We start from the raw sequence: 20,279 nt of genomic DNA on the forward strand, positions 1-20,279 counted from the left end.
AGCCATCGGGTCTTTGGCAACTCATTAAGGGTTAGGATTGTTCTGCCTGTTTGGAAACCCCAATTTGAAAACCTTTGGACTGAAAAGGTGCATGTTTAGTAGTGATGTGACGTTCTGTATCGAGGCTTCGAAGCGTGTGTCGAGTAATGGAGGGGGCGTTTCCGCGAAGCGCGTATCGAGGCTTGCTTCATTTATGGGAGGAGCTGAAAATGATGACGTCCGAAGCCTCGCTGCCCGGCTGTACCACGTGACTGGTTCAGGAAGCAGTTCGAACTTTGCCGCAAATAATCATTTTCCATACTGCTAGCATAAATATACACAGTATACTGCCATCACTACAATATAGATGTTTTACACACTCCTTTTGTTGTTGACATTTACAGGCTGTGTAAATGCCACACTCTTCAAATTCATGCCAACTAATATTTTTACGTCCAGTAGGTGTCCTACTAGAGCAAATGAAGCTTCAAGAAGCTTCGCGTTGGGGTGAACCAATTGGATGGAAAGCTTCAGTGCTTCATGAGGCTTCATCTGCCCATCACTAATGTTTAGTAGGTTACAGTAAAAACAACAACAACAAGCAAGGACTCTCTACAAGTTGCAAATGGCCTGAAAATAACGTCTCAAATTTAATTTCTTCAAATCAAAGCTATTCAAACGCACACATACACACTTTGTTCTCAGTCTTTATTTTCCAGCTTTGAATGATTCATGCTTTAGTCTGGCGTTGAGGTGAAGTTTTAATTGTTTCTTTCTTTGTCATCTGCTCCAAACCGAGCCGTGTTGTCATGTTTCGGCTGTTTGCAGGCAGGAATTGGACCCAAACGCAGACTCACTGGAAACAGGACTGAACTCAAAATGGCAGCTTTTATTGCTGAACACAAAACCTAAACTGGGAAGCCGCTAACAAAACACACACAGGGAGCCACAGTGCAAAACATATAGCATAAAGACAATCACTACACTGACACAGAGAAACACAGGGCTTACATACACTGGGACATAATCAGGGAATGGAAAACAGGAGGGAGACACAGCTGGGAGAGATTGGGGCTAACGAGACAGGTTGAGCAAAGCTGGACACACAAAAATGAGACACATACCTTCACAATAAAACAGGAAACAATACACAAGGACGCAGACTAAGAAACACTGACTTTACATGGGCAGAACTAAACCTAAACCAGAATAAGCTTGAACATAGAACATCATCATCATCATCATCATCATCATCATCATCATCAAAAAGATCAAGAAAATAACCACAAATATGAAAACTCAAAATACTGGGTCAAAACTGACCCATGACACGTGTATCTGTTGGCCATAACTATTCAGTTTCCTGTCAGACGTCTTTATGAAACTCACAAAACCACATGAGAAGAACAACAAGGGAGACGAAAGTTTACTGATCCTGCAGAGAAACCAGATCAGTGCTGTGAAGACACCAGCAGGGTCCCACATTTAGAAATAAAATATATAACTGGCCTTAAATACACAGCATCACATTGATATATTAGTTATATTCTCTCTTAACTACATGTTGCTGAAGGCACATTTGTTTGTTTTTTCTTTGTTTTTGCAGGTTCTTCACATAAAAATCTTCATGAGGTGCTTTGAGGACTCGGCGAGACCTGCAGCTGCATCTCAGTGGCTGGACTGGTGAAATGCTTCACTTCGGAGTAGATGACGTCTGGCTCTCTTGGAAACTCTGGACATACAAACACAGACAGATCAAACAATGTGAGGATAAGCACCTGTGTACAAAACCAGTCCTGCTTCTTATGTTTATAGATAGTAAACTGACAGAATGGGGAAATGTCAGTGAACACGTGTGGTCAATACCCTAAAGGCCTTTTCTCTAGACTTAAAGGTTTTTTTAATCTAATATCCAACTTCAGAAATTTACATTAAAAGTCTTACTACATTCTGTCATGAATGAGCTTTTAATCTGAAAGAACCCCACCAGGAAATGTTTAGTTTGGTAGCAGAGAGTCTGAGCAGAGAGGGGACTCTGAAGCTGTCACTATTAGCATTAACCTGAAGTCATCATGTGAGCTGTTGAAGCATTAAATCCTCTCCGTGATTATTTTGCCCAGCAGCCTTTAAGTGATTATCACCTTTACTGTAACTATCTACAGTAACTTGGTTGGTTTCATTGGTCATTGATCTCTAATCCAGTTTAATTTAACCTGTTCTGAAGCTTTTAGGACCTCAAATGACTTTCAGTGTTAAACATTAAGTAAGTTTTATGCAAACATATACCGGTAATAGAATATGTTGTACATAACACACACAGCTCCTACATATAGACTCAAGATGAAAACTGAATAGTTTCTGGGGCCTTGTGTCTATTAAAAAACAAAAACACAATGCAGCATGCTAAAGTGTTACTTAGCCAGCAGTAAAAATGTGTCTTTGTAGGAAAAACAGCTGTGACAGAAAAAAATGACCCACTATTGGCGGTTACACCAGTGCTGAGTCAGCGTGCTACTTTTACTTTGATGCTTGGAGCACATTTTGCTAAATTTATACTCTTATAGCTTCACTTATGTTGAAGCTTCTTTCAGTCGTTTCCTTTTTCACAAGGGGTCGCCATAGCAGATACACCTGTTTCCTTGGACCCACACTTTGTCACACTGCAGAGACATTATCTTTGGCACTGTGGCGTGAAATCATTCTTAGTAACCACACACGAGTTCAGTGTAAACTACGGGGCGAAGCTGCAGATGTTGTTGTTTCACATGCAGAGTTTAAAACATGCAAAACTGTTAATGTTAGTGTAGGACACTTGGAGATGTAGAAAACACATGGTTCATTTATTCATTTAAATTTATATTATACTATTGTTTTGCATGTTATTTGATCAAAAGTGCAATAAAGAGTTATATTTTTTTGTTGCTCAGATCAAAGCAACAAAAAAGCACCCCTGACAGAATGCCCTGAGGGAGACAGTTGAATGCCTTCTCCAGGTCTACAAAACACATGAAGACTGGTTGAGGAAACTCTGACACGCGCATGTAAAAATCCTCGAGAGGATAAAAAGGTCTACACTGTGCCTCCTGCATCTGACGTTTTACTAATAAACTGACTCTTATTTCCCTGGAATGGACTTTCCCAGGGAGGCTGATTAAAGTGATCTCCTATACTGAGCATGCTCAATATCAGCATCTCTCCACCTGCACTGTGCATTGTGTGAGCAGAATACCATCATCCCGTATGCTTTGAGAAAGACCAAAAGTCTTTTTCCATGAAATATTAATGATCAGTAAGACATTTGCTCTTAGATCTGTTGTTTGTGCAGAAAACAGTGAGTATGTGTGTTTAACAGCTCTGCAGTAAAGCTGCAGAAACTGGAAACTGGACGACCACAGAGCTGCTAGTTTCTGTTAAAACGCAGGCTGAAAAACACTGTTTGCATGTGAAGAACAACACTTACATTGAAAGGCTGCGACTAAGTTTTGAAAAATACATCACTAAAACAAGTTAGCTACGCTAGTGTGAAAGGTGGGCTGCACACCAGACATGTCTCCAATCCTTCAGAAATAGAGACAGACAACTAAACTCTATGTGGGAAGTAAAGTTAGTTTTAAAATATATCGTCCATGAAAACAGCTCTGTGATGATTCCTGCCACTCAGAAGATTAAAATCCTTCAACCAGAATGCTAAATTTATACATATTCCACCTGCCATTCTCTCTCAAGAAACACCATCAGATCTAATTGTGGATGTGGTCCCTGCTGGTGAATAAGGAATTTAATTTATTAGTTGTACTACAAGAAGTCATTCTGTGAGCTTTTGAAAGCCTGAAAGAGAAAAAAAAAACTGAGTGTGAATCTCACCTTCAAGTTGACTGTGACTGGTTTGTTCCATCAAAAGAAACATTAACACCACTACAACCACGAGACAGACCGACGCAGCAGTCACCACCATGGGGAGAAGAGAGTAACAATCCAGAGAGGTCAATGTAGAGGTGGCTGCAGGAGGAGCTGTGGCTGCAGGTGGAGGTGTAGCTGCAGACAGAGGTGTAGATGCAGGTAGAGGTGAAGATGCAGGTGGAGGTGAGGATGTAGGTGCAGATGTATTTTTCTCATTCAGCTCCTGTTATGTTTATCTCCACCTCATCACGCCCTGTCCTTTTGGATACTTTCTCTCCTGTTTCACTACCTGAGCTGGGAAAACTAGTGAATTCAGTGAAAGCATCCTCTTGTCCACTTGACATTGTACCTGCATCATTATTCAAAAATGTCTTCCAGGTTATTGGTCCATATGTGCTCACTCTAATCAACCCTTCACTGGCGTCTGGTATAGTTCTGATCTATTTTAAAAATGCTGCTATTCTCCCACTTTTAAAAAAACCTCAGCTAGACCCCTCTCTTTGGAGCAGCTACAGACCAATCTCTAAATTACCGTTAATCGCTAAGCTTCTAGAAAAGGTTGTGGCTAGGCAACTTATAGCGGCTCTGGACAAACATAACATTTGCGATAAGTTTCAGTCCTGCTTTCGCAGAGCTCACTCCACAGAAACAGCCCTTCTTAGGGTCTCAAGTGACATCCATCCATCCATCCATTCGCTTCCGCTTATCCTTTTCAGGGTCGTGGGGGGTGCTGGAGCCTATCCCAGCTGTCATAGGGCAAGAGGCAGGGTACACCCTGGACAGGTCGCCAGTCTGTCGCAGGGCCAACACACAGGGACAGACAACCATTCGCACTCACATTCACTCGCACATTCACACCTAGTGGCAATTTGGATTTTCCAATTAACCTATCCCCACAAGCTGCATGTCTTTGGACGGTTGGAGGAAGCCGGAGTACCCGGAGGGAACCCACACAAACACGGGGAGAACATGCAAGTGACATTTTGATGAATAATGATGCAGGAAGATGCTCGGTCCTACTTATGTTGGACCTAACATCGGCTTCTGACACTGTTGACCACCACATCCTCCTCGAAAGGCTTAAGCATTAGGTTGTTGTATCGGGTACTGCCTTGAAGTGGTTCTCCTCATATCTACATAACCAATCTTTTTTCTGTGGTGGTCTCCGATTTTAGGTCATCCTCTACCTCCCTTACTTGTGGTGTCCCTCAGGGTTCGGTTTTGGGGCCTTTATGGTTCTTAATATATCTTCTCCCCCTCCAGCATATAATGGGCTCTTTTGAGGACATTTCTTATCACTGTTATGCTGATGATATTCAGTTGTACATCTCTTTTAAGCCCCAGGAGTTATCTAAGCTTCAGCTTTTAAATGACTGCTTAGATTCCATCAAACGTTGGATGGCTGTAAATTTTCTCCAACTGAACGAGGGGAAAACTGAAGTCCTCATATGTGCTCCGGACAGATTTTTATCCCAGATAGTGAAAGCCCTTGGTCCTCTCTCACTCTATGTTAAAATCCTCTATTAGGAATTTAGGTGTCACTTTTGACTCGACTCTCACATTGGATGGGCATGTGAAATCTCTGGTTCGGTCTTGTTTTCATTTAAGAAATGTTGCTAAGTTAAGCCCTATTTTATCTCGCCCTGAACTGGAGATAGCTATACATGCATTTATTTCCTCACGCTTGGACTATTGTAACTCTGTTTATGTGTCTAAGCAAAGGTTCTCTGGATCGTCTGCAGGTTGTGCAAAATGCTGCAGCTGGGCTGTTGACAAAATCCTCCAAGTATTCACATGTGACACTGTTGCTATTTCAGCTACACTGGCTTCTTGTTGAATTTAGAGTACATTTTAAGATCCTGGTCTTGACATTTAGAGCCTTGCATGGACTGGCACCAGCCTACATCTCCGATCTGCTACAGCCCTATGTCCCTTGCAGGTCCCTGAGGTCATCTGATCAGGGCTTACTTGCTATAAAACAGACTAAGATGAGAACTAAGGGTTACAGAGCTTTTGGCACTGTGGCCCCGAGACTGTGGAACTCTCTCCCTCATACATTAAGAACTGTGGACTCGGTAGTTGTTTTTAAAAAACAACTCAAAACTCACCTTTTTAAAACTGCTTTTGGTTAAATTTCTGCCTGTTTTATATTGTCTGTTTTACCCTTTTATTGTTTGTTATCTTATGTGCAGCACTTTGTGACTCTGTCTGAAAGTGCTATATAAATAAAATTGTATTTATTTATTTCTGTAGATGTAGGCGGTGCTGTGGCTGCAGGTGGTACTCATGATATACACTCAACAAAAATATAAACGCAACACCTTTGTTACTGCTCCCATTCCCCATGGGATGGACGTAGAGACCTAAAATTCATTCCAGATACACAATATAACCATCCCTCCCAAACAGTGGTCACAAATCAGTCCAAATGTGTGGTAGTGGGCACATCTGCCATATTGAGATAATCCATCCCACCTCACAGGTGTGCCACATCAGGATGCTGATCTGACATCATGAGTAGTGCACAGGTGTACCTCAGACTGCCCACAACAGAAGGCCACCCTGGAATGTGCAGTTTTTTGCGCTATTGGGGGTCTGGGGACCCAGAACCGGTCAGTATCTGGTGTGACCACCATTTGCCTCATGCAGTGCAACACATCGTCGCATGGAGTCTATCAGATTGTCAATTGTGGCCTGTGGAATGTTGGTCCACTCCACTTCAATGGCTGTGCGAGGTTGTTGGATATTCGTGGGAACTGGTACACGCTGTCGTAAACGCCGGTCAAGCACATCCCGAACATGCTCAATGGGTGACATGTCCGGTGAGTATGCTGGCCATGCAAGAACTGGGACATTCTCAGCTGCCATCTGCCCTGAACAATGTGAACCATGATTCATCCGTGAAGCGCACACCTCTCCAACGTGCCAGACGCCATCGAATGTGAGCATTTGCCCACACAAGTCTGTTACGGCGACGAGCTGGAGTCAGGTCAAGACCCCGATGAGGACGACGGGCATGCAGTTGAGCGTCCCTGAGACGGTTTCTGACAGTTTTTGCAGAAATTGTTTGGTTGTGCAAACCAATTGTTCCAGCAGCTGTCTGGGTGGCTGGTCTCAGACGATCTTGGAGGTGAACCTGCTGGATGTGGAGGTCCTGGGCTGGTGTGGTTACACGAGGTCTGCGGTTGTGAGGCTGGTTGGATGTGCTGCCATATTCTCTGAAACGCCTGTGGAGACGGCTTATGGTTGAGGAATGAACATTCAATGCACGGGCGACAGATCTGGTTGACATTCCTGCTGTCAGCATGCCAATTGCACGCTCCCTCATTGCTTGTGGCATCTGTGGCATTTTGCTGTGAGACAAAACTGCACATTCCAGGGTGGCCTTTTGTTGTGGGCAGTCTGAGGTACACCTGTGCACTACTCATGATGTCAGATCAGCATCCTGATGTGGCACACCTGTGAGGTGGGATGGATTATCTCAATATGGCAGATGTGCCCATTACCACACATTTGGACTGATTTGTGACCACTGTTTGGGAGGGATGGTTATATTGTGTATCTGGAATGAATTTTAGGTCTCTACGTCCATCCCATGGGGAATGGGAGCAGTAACAAAGGTGTTGCGTTTATATTTTTGTTGAGTGTATTATACTCATATAAATCAACCTAAAATGGGAAATAAATTAAAAATAAATTCAATGTAGTCAGAGCTGCCATCCTAACCATCCAAGAACAAAGAAGATTGGAAGCATAGATTTGTTAGAAATGTTTTAAAAAAGGTTCATTTGGTTACCTTGGTTTGTTTTGCAGAAAAGCACTGAAGTCAGAGCTAAAGAGAAATGACACCTGTATTAGTTTAGACTAGAGTACCTCCCACCAAGAAAAGGAAGTTCAAATGTAACTGAGAAGAGTTCATGTCCACTTTAGTCACTCCTTTATATGAAAAATGAAAGACTAATTTGTAGCTGCCATGTCTAAAATAATGTAGCAGTTTTGTAAAAAAAAAAAAAAAAAAGCTGTGTGTCTCTGAGTACTCCACAGTGCAAAGACCTGCCTGTTAAGTTAATATACCTCCAAAATAGGTAATTTCTTTATTTTAGATGTAATCCCTTGGTAAATCATGTTGACTGCAGACTATTTATCAAGATAAGCAAAGTTGTTTGAGGTAAACTCAGATACAAATACTGTAAATCAATTTATGGCATCAGAGTGATCAGGGTAAACCCACAGTCTGTTAGGTTTTCACATCACGGCATGAAGCGATATTGACCGAGGACCGACTTACAAAGTCTGCCATTAATTTGCATCATTTTACTAAGTAAAATTAAACATACAGATATAAATCTGTCTTTGAAATATTTGCCTTTTTAAATGTGAACCAGATCAGCCTATCAGTCTGTTTACACTGTGCATTTCTGCTCCCACACCTCTAACACCAAGTCTGTAAAGCTGTTCTTTTAGTGATTACTTCATGTTATCTGTAGTGGATGCATAAGTAACAGAACCACAACTTTTAACTCGTGTGTCCACTTTTAACGTAAGCTGACATAATAACTAATTCAGTGAAGTCAACTGGAAAGATGCAAAAACTCCTTTTAACCCGCTGCCTGGATCCAGCCTGACTTCTTCTTTATGTCTTCTCCTCCATCATCAGCTATTAGTAGACAGTAAAAGTTCCGAACTATAAAAACAAAGAAATTGTCCACTTACAGAGCAGAGCTGTTTCCTTCATTGTCGCCTTGACTGATGTGACCTTTTTCTTTCTTTTTTGTTAGATACACAAAGTAGGCCCCGCCCTCTGACCCCAAATGTTTGTTTTTTCTCCACATGTGTGTGAAATATAGATTCAAACATTGTGAAACTGCTACATGTCTCACAGCACTGAGCTGCTGCGATGTGATTGGCTCATTAAATACTTGCATTAACAACCAATGCAAAATGTGTAATAAAGTGGTCAATCAGGACATACTGTGATCAGAATAGTTACTCTTCATAAATGTGCATTTATCTTTGCTTTGAATATTCCTTAAAACTGATAAAGGTACTAACATAAACACTCAAACATGCTGTGCCCTTAAACAGGGGAAATAGTGAGGAGAAGTGAAAGAATGGCACGAACACGCAGCTCTCACTCGTCTGTATTGAGTGAAGGAGAAGACGCGCGAATCCACCTACTGGAGCCCCGAGGCATTACCAATGGATTGACGCACAATCAACCCAGGCAAAACTTTCACTGCTTATCTTCCTCTACCTTCCCACTGCATAATCTATAGAGCACAACAGTCAAAACAACAAATAAAGCAATAATAAAAGCATGACATGAAATATAAGGAACAGAGATGTGCAACTCAAAAACTAATCAAATTTATGATCCACCACAAACATATTGAATAGAAACTCTGCTCATTGAAAGAAGCCTGAAAGAAAAACCTAGGAGTGTGAGTCTCACCTTTGAGTTTCCTTTGAATGTTTCATTCCAGCAAAAGAACCAGTAACTCCAGTACAACTACAACACAGGCTGATTGAGCTGTCAGCAACACAGGGAGACGAGATGAACAGCAGAAGATGTAGGTGGAGGTGTGGATGTAGGTGGAGGTGTGGTGGTGTCTTCCCCTAAAATAAAGCAAACACAGTCATTAAGTTGTCGTCACATTGTGAATGTTGAAACCTGCAGAAACACAGACAGGTGAGTGTGTCACCTGTGACAGTGATCCAGCTGGATGGAGACTCTCCATGACCGCTGATGTCACACTTGTAGAGGCCTTCATCAGACCTGGAAACATGCTGGATGGTCATGTGACCTGTAGGCTGCTTCCTGATGAGGGAGCCATCTTTATAGAAAGCAGCCGGGAGCCTGACATCTTGTTCGTGTCTACATCACTTCAGGGCCGTGCAGAGAGGTTTAAAGGGGCGGGTGCTCAAAGTTAAAAAGGGGCACATTGAACCAGGCTGAATAACAACAACACACATTCATCAAGAATCTAATATGAGCAACAAGGCAAAGCAAACATCGCCGATGTTTTACCTGATGGGTACATGGTAAATGGCCTGCATTTGTATAGCGCTTTTCTAGTCCTTAAGGACCCCAAAGCGCTTTACACTACATTCAGTCATTCACTCACAGGCAATAGCAAGCTACATTGTAGCCACAGCCACCCTGGGGCGCACTGACAGAGGCGAGGCTGCCGGACACTGACGCCACCGGGCCCTCTGACCACCACCAGTAGGCAAACATGGGGTTAGTATCTTGCCCAAGGATATTTGGCATGCAGCCAGGAGGCAGCCTGGGATCGAACCACCGACCTTCTGATTAGTGGCTGACCTGCTCTGCCACCTGAGCTACAGCCACAGTACAGTGTTGCTGTTGAGGGGTTTCTGCTGCTCCTGCTGCTGATAGTGCTGGAGGGCAGGGCTGTGTTGATCTGAGACTGTAGACATTAAAAAGTCCATAGGAGAGATGGTAGCTGATTAAACAAGTGTCATGAGATAATAACAAAATGCAAAGATTGGTGACAGCGCTTGGAACCATAAGGTAACAAAAAACTGTGAGAAATAATTTAGGCTCTGCCTGTGAATCACTCTTTGCTTCTCTTCTTCCTTCCATCCCATCATTTCATATATCACTCTCCACTTGCTGTCCATCTGAGAACAAGGCACAACTTGCTATTGCAATAAACTATAATCTAATTATCCACACCTAACAACTCCAGCACTTAATCTAAATGATGACAGAAAAATGTTATAGCCCTGCCTTTAGTAGCCTCACACAGCTCCTGCTGTTTCCTCCTCATGTGCTTACCAGGCATGTCTGCACAATGTTATATCATGAGTAATATTTTTTTTAAAAATCCATCTAAATAAAACACACACATGCACGCACACACAGAGACATTTTAGACCTTCTTCAGAATACTGTATATACTATGGGCATCACTGTGCTGATCCAGAATCCTTACATTATTATTTATTACTAGAGCTACAATAATAAAGCAATGAGGAGGGGGGAGTAATAAATATGAAATAATGTATTTATGATGATTCCATTTGTTTCACTATCCACTCTGTGCAGGGGCAAAGCTTATTACATTTTTAAACTGTAGAGATACAATCATTTTACTGCTGTAAAATCCAAATTTTGTCTTATTTAAAATATAAATCTAATATAATCTGCTTCTTAATGTATGTTCTTTAAAATACAGCGTGTGTTTTTTAAAATATTATTATAATGCATAATTATGTGGACATGCATATTAGATCGTTTTTTAGTGAAATATAATCCCTCCAGAAAGGCAGGAAAAGCTCTGTAACTTACTTTAAAACTAAATATGTTCCCTAAAACGGTGACAGAGCTACAGACCCATGACAGCCAGGTAGCCAGCAGCTATGACCAGCACTACTTGTGCAGTTAATAAAAGGACAGGTAATGTTTGTCGCGCTGTTGCACACACAGCACGCTCGTTTGTTTCAGTTCGTCAGTTGCAACAAGACAGCTTACCAACGTGTACGTAATAAGCTAATACTCCTGTGTGCTACACACTACAGTGTACGCTGTACACCTACTTACTGGTTTTGTCGCATCAGTCTGTGTCTCTGAGTTAACTTGTGTTTCTCCTACAGCTCCGGACCGCAACAAATGCGCGTGCTCTTTGTGAGCTCGTTCCCGGCTCGTAACCAGCGCGTTCTGCCGTCAAGGGCGATCATTGGTTAAATGTGATCATGTGACTGATGCAAGCCAGATCCTTTTATTTAGCAAAACTGTGATTAATAGTTAAATATTATTGTTGAGGGGCACAGACAGGACTCCGCACGCACACACACATTAAAATAATAATAATAATAATTTTTTTTTTAAAAAAGTTGCCTCAACAAAAGGGCACTTTGGGCACCCATCAGGAAAGGGGCGGGTGCTCAAGCCCCTCTAGCCCCCCCCCCCCCCCCCCCCCCCCCTGCACGTGCCTGCATCACTTATTAGCAAACTGTAAACATTCAACATTTAAAACAAAGAAATTTACTGCTTACAGATTAGACGTAGTAGAGATGCTTCCTCCATCGAAGAATAAAGAAAAAGCAGCAACACTTTTTGTAGCTCAGACAAGCAGCAATAGGAGGCTTCTGCAGCTACAACCTTATGGACGGAGGGGAGGCTTATGTTAAGATAAGATAAGATAAGATAAGATAGAACTTTATTAATCCCTCGGGTGGGTTCCTCTGGGAAATTCGACTTCCAAAAAGCACAGCAACGACCGAAGTTACAGTTACAGAATTGTTATATATATATATATATATATATATATATATATATATATATATATATATATATATATATATATATATATATACACACACACACACACACACATATATAAATACAGAGACAAATATAAATAAAATATACAAAGGGGATAAATAGAATAAATAGGAATAAAAAATAAAAATACAAGTGAATTGCACATTTCAAGTATTGAGTCTATTGCACTGTTGACTATTTACAAAAAGTATTGCACAAGGTATTGTACAGTGAGGTGAAGAGGCACTACAGCTTAGTTGTTCCCCCCTCCTTTGTCCTCCTGTTTCCCCTCCCTCTCCCCTCCAGAGAGGAGTTAAACAGTTTGATGGCGTGTGGGACAAAGGAGTTTTTAAGTCTGTTAGTTCTTGTCTTGGGGAGAAGCAACCTGTCACTGAACAGACTCTTCTGATTGTTTATGGCCATGTGCAGAGGATGCCCAGCATTGTTCATAATGTCCATCAGTTTCTTTAATGTCCTTATGTTACAGCTAGAGAAGTCAGGTCACCGATGACCGCAACATGCTCAGACAGCAGCTGCTACTTATACATGACCACCTAATGTGATTGGCCAGTAATTAGCAGTGAAATATTAAATAAATTATTCATTCTCTTAGAGTCAGAAATGTATGTACATTTATCTAACCCTCGGTGTCTCCACCTTGTGTGGGGGACACAGATGAGGTCGTAACATCGTTATATCGTTACGTAAAGCATCACAATTAAAAAGTATGCAGAAAATGACATTTATGGTCAGTGATAATATTTATGTAAACCACATTTTAACAATAGGGATATAAGTATTTTATTAAAAGTTAGTTTGTACTAACTATGTGATCTAAAAGTACCAGATGCTTTCATGATCTTTCAGTGTTGGAGGGCTTGTTGTTGCCATTGAGTGTCAGTAGATGGCAGCACCAGGCTGCGGTTTAATCTTGATCATCAGATCATCAGAGGGACATAGCTGATCTGTGTGTGTGTTTAAACACAATACAAGTAAACTCCCACCGACAAACACCTTTATGTTTCCACACACCATACCAGCGGTCACTTTTAGTCTTGCTACATGTGCTACAAGGGCTGACATCTAACTGAATTTTAAATCCATGGAGGGTTTCTTTCTATTTCTCTTTTGTAAAACCTCCTCAAAGCCAAAAAGGTTTCATCTCCTAGTCCACTGCTCAGGCCTCACACATGCGCATTAGTTTAAAGCAATAGTGAGCACTTTAACATACACAGATGTGGCTCTGATCTGTCATCAGTTTTCTTGGAAACACTTTTACCAGTATAAGTAAATCCATTATATTGTACATAAAGGTGGGCCAAGCATGTGTCCAATGTGTGATAATCAAAGAAAAACCTTTAAGTGTGTAGAAAGAAGAGTTTCATTTCATCATGATAATCATTTTATTTCACAATGAAATAGAAGGACAGCTGTGCATGTACATGACTCCTGTAAGTGAGCATTTGTTATGGTAGCATAAACCGATTAAACAGTTTTCTTTACTGAAGGAATATTTCAAAACTGAGATTTGTGGCCTCCTCCTCTAAACTAGAGAAACTTGTGCGTGCATTTGTGTTCAAAGATTACTGTCCTGTTTTATAGGCTTCAATAAATAATCTCTTTCACACCTGCTAATGCAGAAAAAAATAGCTAAATAGATGGAAAATTTATGAAAAGTGTTATAACATAACATAAAACCTGCAGATACAGTCTGTTTTTTGTTTGTTTTTAAGACAGTTTAATCACAAGATATTAAAAGAATATCAATTAGCTGTAGAGCACAGAGACGTCTGCTCACACACCCCTATTTGGAAAAAAAAAGGTCATCCTGAACCATGATGGAGACAAAGAAGAGCAGCTGTACATTTTATAGTTGCTTCTTCTTGTTTCTCTTTGATGTTGATTTCTCCATGAGTGACATCTTCTGTCCTCACTGCCGAGTCGACTGCAGCTGCATCACTCTCTGCATAAGAAAACACATAAAGTGAGCATCAGTGCAGGCAGTACAGTCCTATAGATACTGCTGCTGTTACATTAACGATGACATAAAAATCATTCAGATTAATTATGCGCCAATATTTTGTGCAGGATTCAAATGCGACATGATGGAAAACTGATCAGATCCAGCAGCAAACATCAGCACACTACTGCAGGTAAAAATCATTACAACTAATAAATGTCTTGTTTATGTTTCTTAAATTTATGCGCTTTTTAAATGATAAAAACGTGTTATTGTCGTTATTATTTATTTAGTATTTTCTTAAAAGGTCATGCTATGAACAGTAAACACAGCCAAACATCAGAAAACAGAAAAATGTAAAAAGTAGTAAAAGTCAGTGGCACCAAAGAATAGAAAGGAGAGAAACAACTAAACCTGTCCTGTGGGTTTCTTTTAAACCACCATATCCTAGATTTAAGCACAACATGTCATTTCCCCCCCCCCCCCCACTCTCAGTTTTATTTTCACAGCGCCAAATTATAACAGCTGTTGCCTTGAGGTTCTTTCTGTTAGCTGGCGCTAAATAAGCTAAATTAGCATTTTTAGCTTAGCTTGCCCTGGATTCAGCTTTAAAAAATATGATCGACTGTTTCCAGTAGAGTTCCATCATCTTGTCATCTTTTACCCTCTCAGAGCACCGTGTGTTTGAGTGTCCAGACCATTGCATTTTAGATTTATTCATGTCTTACACATCATCCCAACTCTTTGGGTAACTGAACAACTTTAACTAAAGTGAATAGTTAGTTTAATTCATTACTGTGCCCTGTTTGAAATTAAATGTTTAGCACACAAGGAACAACAACTCACCATTAACAGACTTCTACAAACACAGAGCAACCAGCATGTGATCTACAGTATGATTGTAGGCTTTGACTAAGCTTTTAAAATATGTATCACTAAAATGATCTATACATTCTCTTAACCACTGATCAGGAAGCAGGAGGGCTGGAGCTTCTCCCTGCTGGGATAGTATGAAAGGCGGGCTGCGCATCAGACAGGTTTCCAGTACATCACAGGGCTAAGAAAGACAACTTAGCAATCTTACACGCCTACATCTAATTTGAAATCACTAGTTAACACCTATCATGTCTAGACTGTGGGAGGAAGAACTCAACACTGTGAACTGTTTTAAGCCGCACCACGTTTTAGTTTGTAACCATGAAAACAGGTCTGTGATGGTTACTGCCATTCAGAAGAACAACCAGAATGCTTTGCAGTTTGTTACTTCCTAATGCAGGCCTTCATCTCCTCCTGAGCCAAAAGAAAAATAACTATCAGAACATTTGATATCTGCACATTAAAGCCCATGACCTTTGTTCTCATTTTGTCTGAATGTCTATATTTAATAGTACAAAAGACACAAATTATATGTGTTACGACCCGACTCGAAATGACCGTAACAAGAGCGGAGTGTCCCGCGACTTCCCACGCCCAAACAGACACAGCCACAGCATCGGACTTTTAACAACAATTTATTCACAACAATGACACTCACAGTAGTGGAAGTGTATGATTTCAGGGTGAGCTAAGGCCAACACAACAAACAAAACTCAACCTAGGCTTTGGTTCCCCTCTGACCTGTTCAGGGAAAAGAAAACAAAGAAATGACACAAATAACACAGTCTGACCTCCCTGGTCTAAGAACACAGGAGAAAAGAAGGCTTCCCAAAATAATCGGCAGCTCACCCCTACTTGCTCCGCACTTCACACACATGTCTGACTTTAACTAAGTAGCTATGGCTGCGGATGCGGATGCGGCTGCGGCTGCTCCGTCTGGACCTGAGGCAAGTGCATGGGAAGTCTGCCAAACCCCACACCGCAGCGCTTCAGTCGTCCGTTTATAGTTCACGTCCACAGCAGGAACCAGTTACATCAGGCCGTTCCTTAGGTCCACCAATCACAGCCGAGCCCCTGCACAGGTGAATTTGCATACACACATTAAGAAACAAACAAACCAACAACACATACACGTAACAATATGTTTGATACCTTAAATTACGATTTGATTTAAAGAGCACCTTATGGGCAGTATATGACATGGTGGTTAGCACTGTTGCCTTACAGTAAGAAGGCCCTATATTCAAATCCACCTTTTGTGTTGAATTAGCATGTTCTCTCTCTTTTATACTCTCCAGGTCCCTCTTCAAAAACAAGCATTAATAGAGTTAGGCTAACTGATGATTAACTGTGAATGGTTATCTGTCTCTGTGGCCTGTCCAGAATGTACCTCACCTATCTGGGACAGCCTCCAGGATATTTATAATGAAGAGAACTCCACAGAGCTGCTTTTAACCAAGCTTCAGCTTTCCTTTGGATATTGTTTAAAATTGAAAAACATACTAACGTAAAACATTCATGGAACACATAAAGAGTGAAAGTCTCACCTTTTAGTTTCCTGTCAACATGTCGTTCCACCAAAACAACCAGTAACATCACTAGTAACACAACACAGACTGTTCCAGCTGTCAGCAACACGGGGAGAAGTGGAGAGGAACCAGCAGAAGAGGCAGGCGGAGGTGTGGATGTAGGTGGAGGTGTGGTGGTGTGTTCGTCTAAAATAAAGCAAACAAAGTCATTAAGTTGTCGTCACATTGTGAATGTTGAAACCTGCAGAAACACAGACAGGTGAGTGTGTCACCTGTGACAGTGATCCAGCTGGATGGAGACTCTCCATGACCGCTGATGTCACACTTGTAGAGGCCTTCATCAGACCTGGAAACATGCTGGATGGTCATGTGACCTGTAGAGTCTTTCCCAATGAAGACGCCATCTTTGAAGAAAATGGCTGTGAGGTTGGAGGGAGTGGTCTTTGTTTTACAGAGCAGAGTGACGTCATCTCCCTCCATCACAGGGAGGACAGGACTCTGCAGGATCACTGATCCACCTCAACACAGAGACAAACTACAGCATTTCATCCATTTACACACAGCTTCATCAACACTAACTCCACACACTCAGCTTACCAGTGACTGTCAGGTTAACCATGTTACTGATGGGACCCTCTCTGGACTCACACCAGTAAACTCCACTGTCCAGCGGGTCGATGTAGCTGATATTACATGAAGAACCATCTGCTACTCCCCACTCCTCACACTCAGCTCTGGTGTCTCTGCTTGTGTTTCTCCTCAGAGTCCATCCAGCAGAGCTGTCGTCCTCCTCACAGCTCAGAGACACAAAGTCTCCTTCAAAGAACTGAGTGCTGTTGGGACTCACAGTCAGACGAGCTGTGATGTTACAATTAAATATTTAATTGTTTAGCAAAGTAATAATTAAACTATTTTTTCTGTGGTTAGGGCTTCCACCTTAAAGATGTTAGATTAAGCCAAGAAACAAATATTTGAAATATTTAAAAGAAATCACTGACCTTGGTTTGCTGTCCAGTAAAGCATTGAAGCCATAACTAAAGATAAATGACACTTAGGTTAGTATTTAAAATAATAGAGGACTGAGGTTTATTTAGCTCATTTTCAAAAGCTAGAACTGGAAAAAAACAAGGCAGAGATGATAATAACTCTTTTTTGAAAGGAAATTTTAGCTTTATTCATAGATCTCGGGTCCACTCACATTATTGTGCAGTCACGGAAATGTGCTACATGTGTTACACGTCCTCTCTGAATACTCCACAGTCAAAAAATGCTTTTTATTAATAGTTAGTCTGATTATAATTAGAAATGGGAAACATTGTAACTCTGAGCATGAAGTCGTGTGTTCACTTTAAAGTTAAGCTGATATAATAACTAACTAAACTCTGTCAAGTTCACTGGTTCACAGGGTAAAATTTCCCCTTTAACCTGCTGCTCAGTCCATTCAGCCTTTTTTCTTCTCCTCCATTATTGTTTATTAACAGAACGGACAGTAAAAATTCAACATTTAAAAGAAAGATATTCTTCACTTACAGAGCAGAAATAGTAGAGATGCGTCATCCATTGTCCTCTTGACTGATGTGACCTGTTTTCTCTTTTTATCACAGAGCAAACCCCGCCCTCCTCCCCATATGCTTTTTTTTGTCTATATGTAAGATGTGTGTAACAAGTAGATTAAACTAGAAAATCAAAAATGTTGTTGAACAGAAAATAGTAAAACAGCAGAATCTCCAATGTTTAGAATATTTTTGCTCTTTGAAAAACATCGACTCGTTTTGAATTTGAAGCACTGCACAAACTGAGAACTGTGGAGACTAAGTGACAGTTTTTCCCACATATATATCTTTAGATGCTCAAAATATACGAGCCTCCTTTTTAGAAACTGGTCTGTGCCCATAATCATGTTTGCAGTCTGCATTCATGCTGTTTTACACCAGTTTTGACCCCACCATCTAAATGCTGAAGCATTAGACCAGACTATGTTTTTACAATCTTCTCTGATGTTGGTGAGCCTGTGTGAATTGTGACCTCAGTTTCCTGTTCTTAGCTGTTATTACGTCCTTTGTGCTGTGCATACTGTGCTCTTCTGCATACCTTGGCTGTAATGAGTGGCTATTTATGTTCCCTTACTATTAGCTTGAAGCAGTCTGACCTCTCTCATCAACACTTTTCAGACAATTCTCTGTAAACCGTATAGATGGTTTTGTGGGAAAATTCCAGTAAGTTTCTGAACTACTCGGACCAGCCGGTCATTCTGATGTTCACTTGGGACCAAGCATGGAAATATCTGTACTTCTAATGCTGGTGTGCGCTTTAATAGCATGTTCATTTGAGTGTTCATTTCTTTATATATGTTTGCGTGCCTACCTCTGAGTGTCTCAGCCTTTTGTGGGGACAGAAATGAGTTGTTGTGAGTTGCAGGTGAAGCTATATTAGCCATGGCTGTGGTTTGAGACTGATATGAATATAAATGTGAGAGTAACAGATACCACACGGTGGCTCATCAGTGTGAACCGGGGGCACAAAAAGTACCAGTATATTTAAAAGGTTAACATTAAAAGTTAAAGATGTATATCATTTAATGTGACATTATAAGGAAAAATAACTGATGTTTGTGTAAAAGAAAATATTTGGCCTAATATCATTTTTGTTCACTAAACAGGCGGATACATGCCACAACATTAGAAGAACCGACAAGTACAGTTAATGACATTAAGAGCACTCCCCCAGCCAGAGAGTTTACCCCATTACACCAGAAAACACTCACTACACAGGCTCCAATCTTCTATGGCCTCATTACTGCAATACTCTAACACTACATAAAAAAAGATTAACAATAATTGCATTAAAACACATCTTATTGTTTGAGATAATTATAATTTCAAATATATATTTTTTTTAAATATAAAAACCTGTTTTGCACTGTGTGATCTGAAAGATTTATTACTTTTACTGAAGGCTACTCATGATACCAACACCAACTAGATGTTTAAATCTTAATATAAAATGAGCAACAGTAGGGTGGACATTAGGTAAAGCTGCACTTGTTGCAGCGATCTTGTATAGAAAACTATTTGGCGCGTATATAAAACAGGTCCGCGGCTCCGAACTGTAGTAAAGGGACCTCTGGCTAATACGTCGGGTTCGTGTCGGCTCGTAGCCAAAAAATAGCTTTACTTTGTTGTGTGGGTCAACTTTTCTTGCGAGAGACAGAGAGAGGCGTTGAAAAACTGCTCCAACGGGACTTATTGCTTCGGAGGAAAACACGAACACAGTGTACAGTCGAGTCTTAATAGCTTACTTACAACTGGGCTCGTCAGGCACTCTCTTTGGCTGCAGTGGTTATTATTATATTTACATGCTCCGGTTTTTGCTCGGTGACAACTCGTACTTTTTGGCTCTCCTTTTTCTCCCTCCTCGCGCTCACAGACACATAACGGGTATGTCAGCACGGACTACACCGCCCATGAGGTTACATTCTTTAGGGCTATGCTTGTAACACTCTGCCTGTTGCCTTCATCCATCCATCCATTCACTTCTGCTTATCATTTTCAAGGTCGCGGGGGGTGCTGGAGCCTATCCTAGCTGTCATAGGGCGAGAGACGGGGTACACACTGGACAGGTCGCCGGCCTGTCCCATGAAACCCATGAATAACCAATGATCAGGAAATAGAACTTAAACATAAAACACTGGAAAACACCCAGGACCATGACAGTTCGTGAGCTGGTAAAACACAGTTTCATGTCA

At 41.1% G+C, this 20,279-nt stretch overlaps 1 protein-coding gene and 1 pseudogene across 2 annotated transcripts in view; both read right to left on the reverse strand.

Annotated features, from left to right (window-relative positions):
- Positions 1-11,681, reverse strand: part of LOC308406696 (low affinity immunoglobulin gamma Fc region receptor III-A-like) — a 125,536-nt gene extending 113,855 nt beyond the window's left edge. The window contains exon 1 of the mRNA XM_080897867.1: positions 11,447-11,681. The gene's annotated coding sequence lies outside the window, so the exon portion shown is untranslated. The remainder of the gene's footprint in view (positions 1-11,446) is intronic.
- A 2,282-nt stretch (positions 11,682-13,963) lies between these two features.
- LOC308409157 (Fc receptor-like protein 4) lies at positions 13,964-17,405 on the reverse strand (annotated as a pseudogene). Its single transcript has 4 exons — positions 17,132-17,405; positions 16,807-17,052; positions 16,553-16,720; positions 13,964-14,132 (listed from the first exon to the last, which is right to left on the reverse strand). The product of its transcript is annotated as an Fc receptor-like protein 4 (transcript).
- Positions 17,406-20,279: the final 2,874 nt, after the last annotated feature.

The sequence above is a fragment of the Rhamphochromis sp. 'chilingali' genome, assembly GCF_963969265.1.
Source record: "Rhamphochromis sp. 'chilingali' genome assembly, chromosome: 1".
Lineage (NCBI taxonomy): Eukaryota > Metazoa > Chordata > Actinopteri > Cichliformes > Cichlidae > Rhamphochromis > Rhamphochromis sp. 'chilingali'.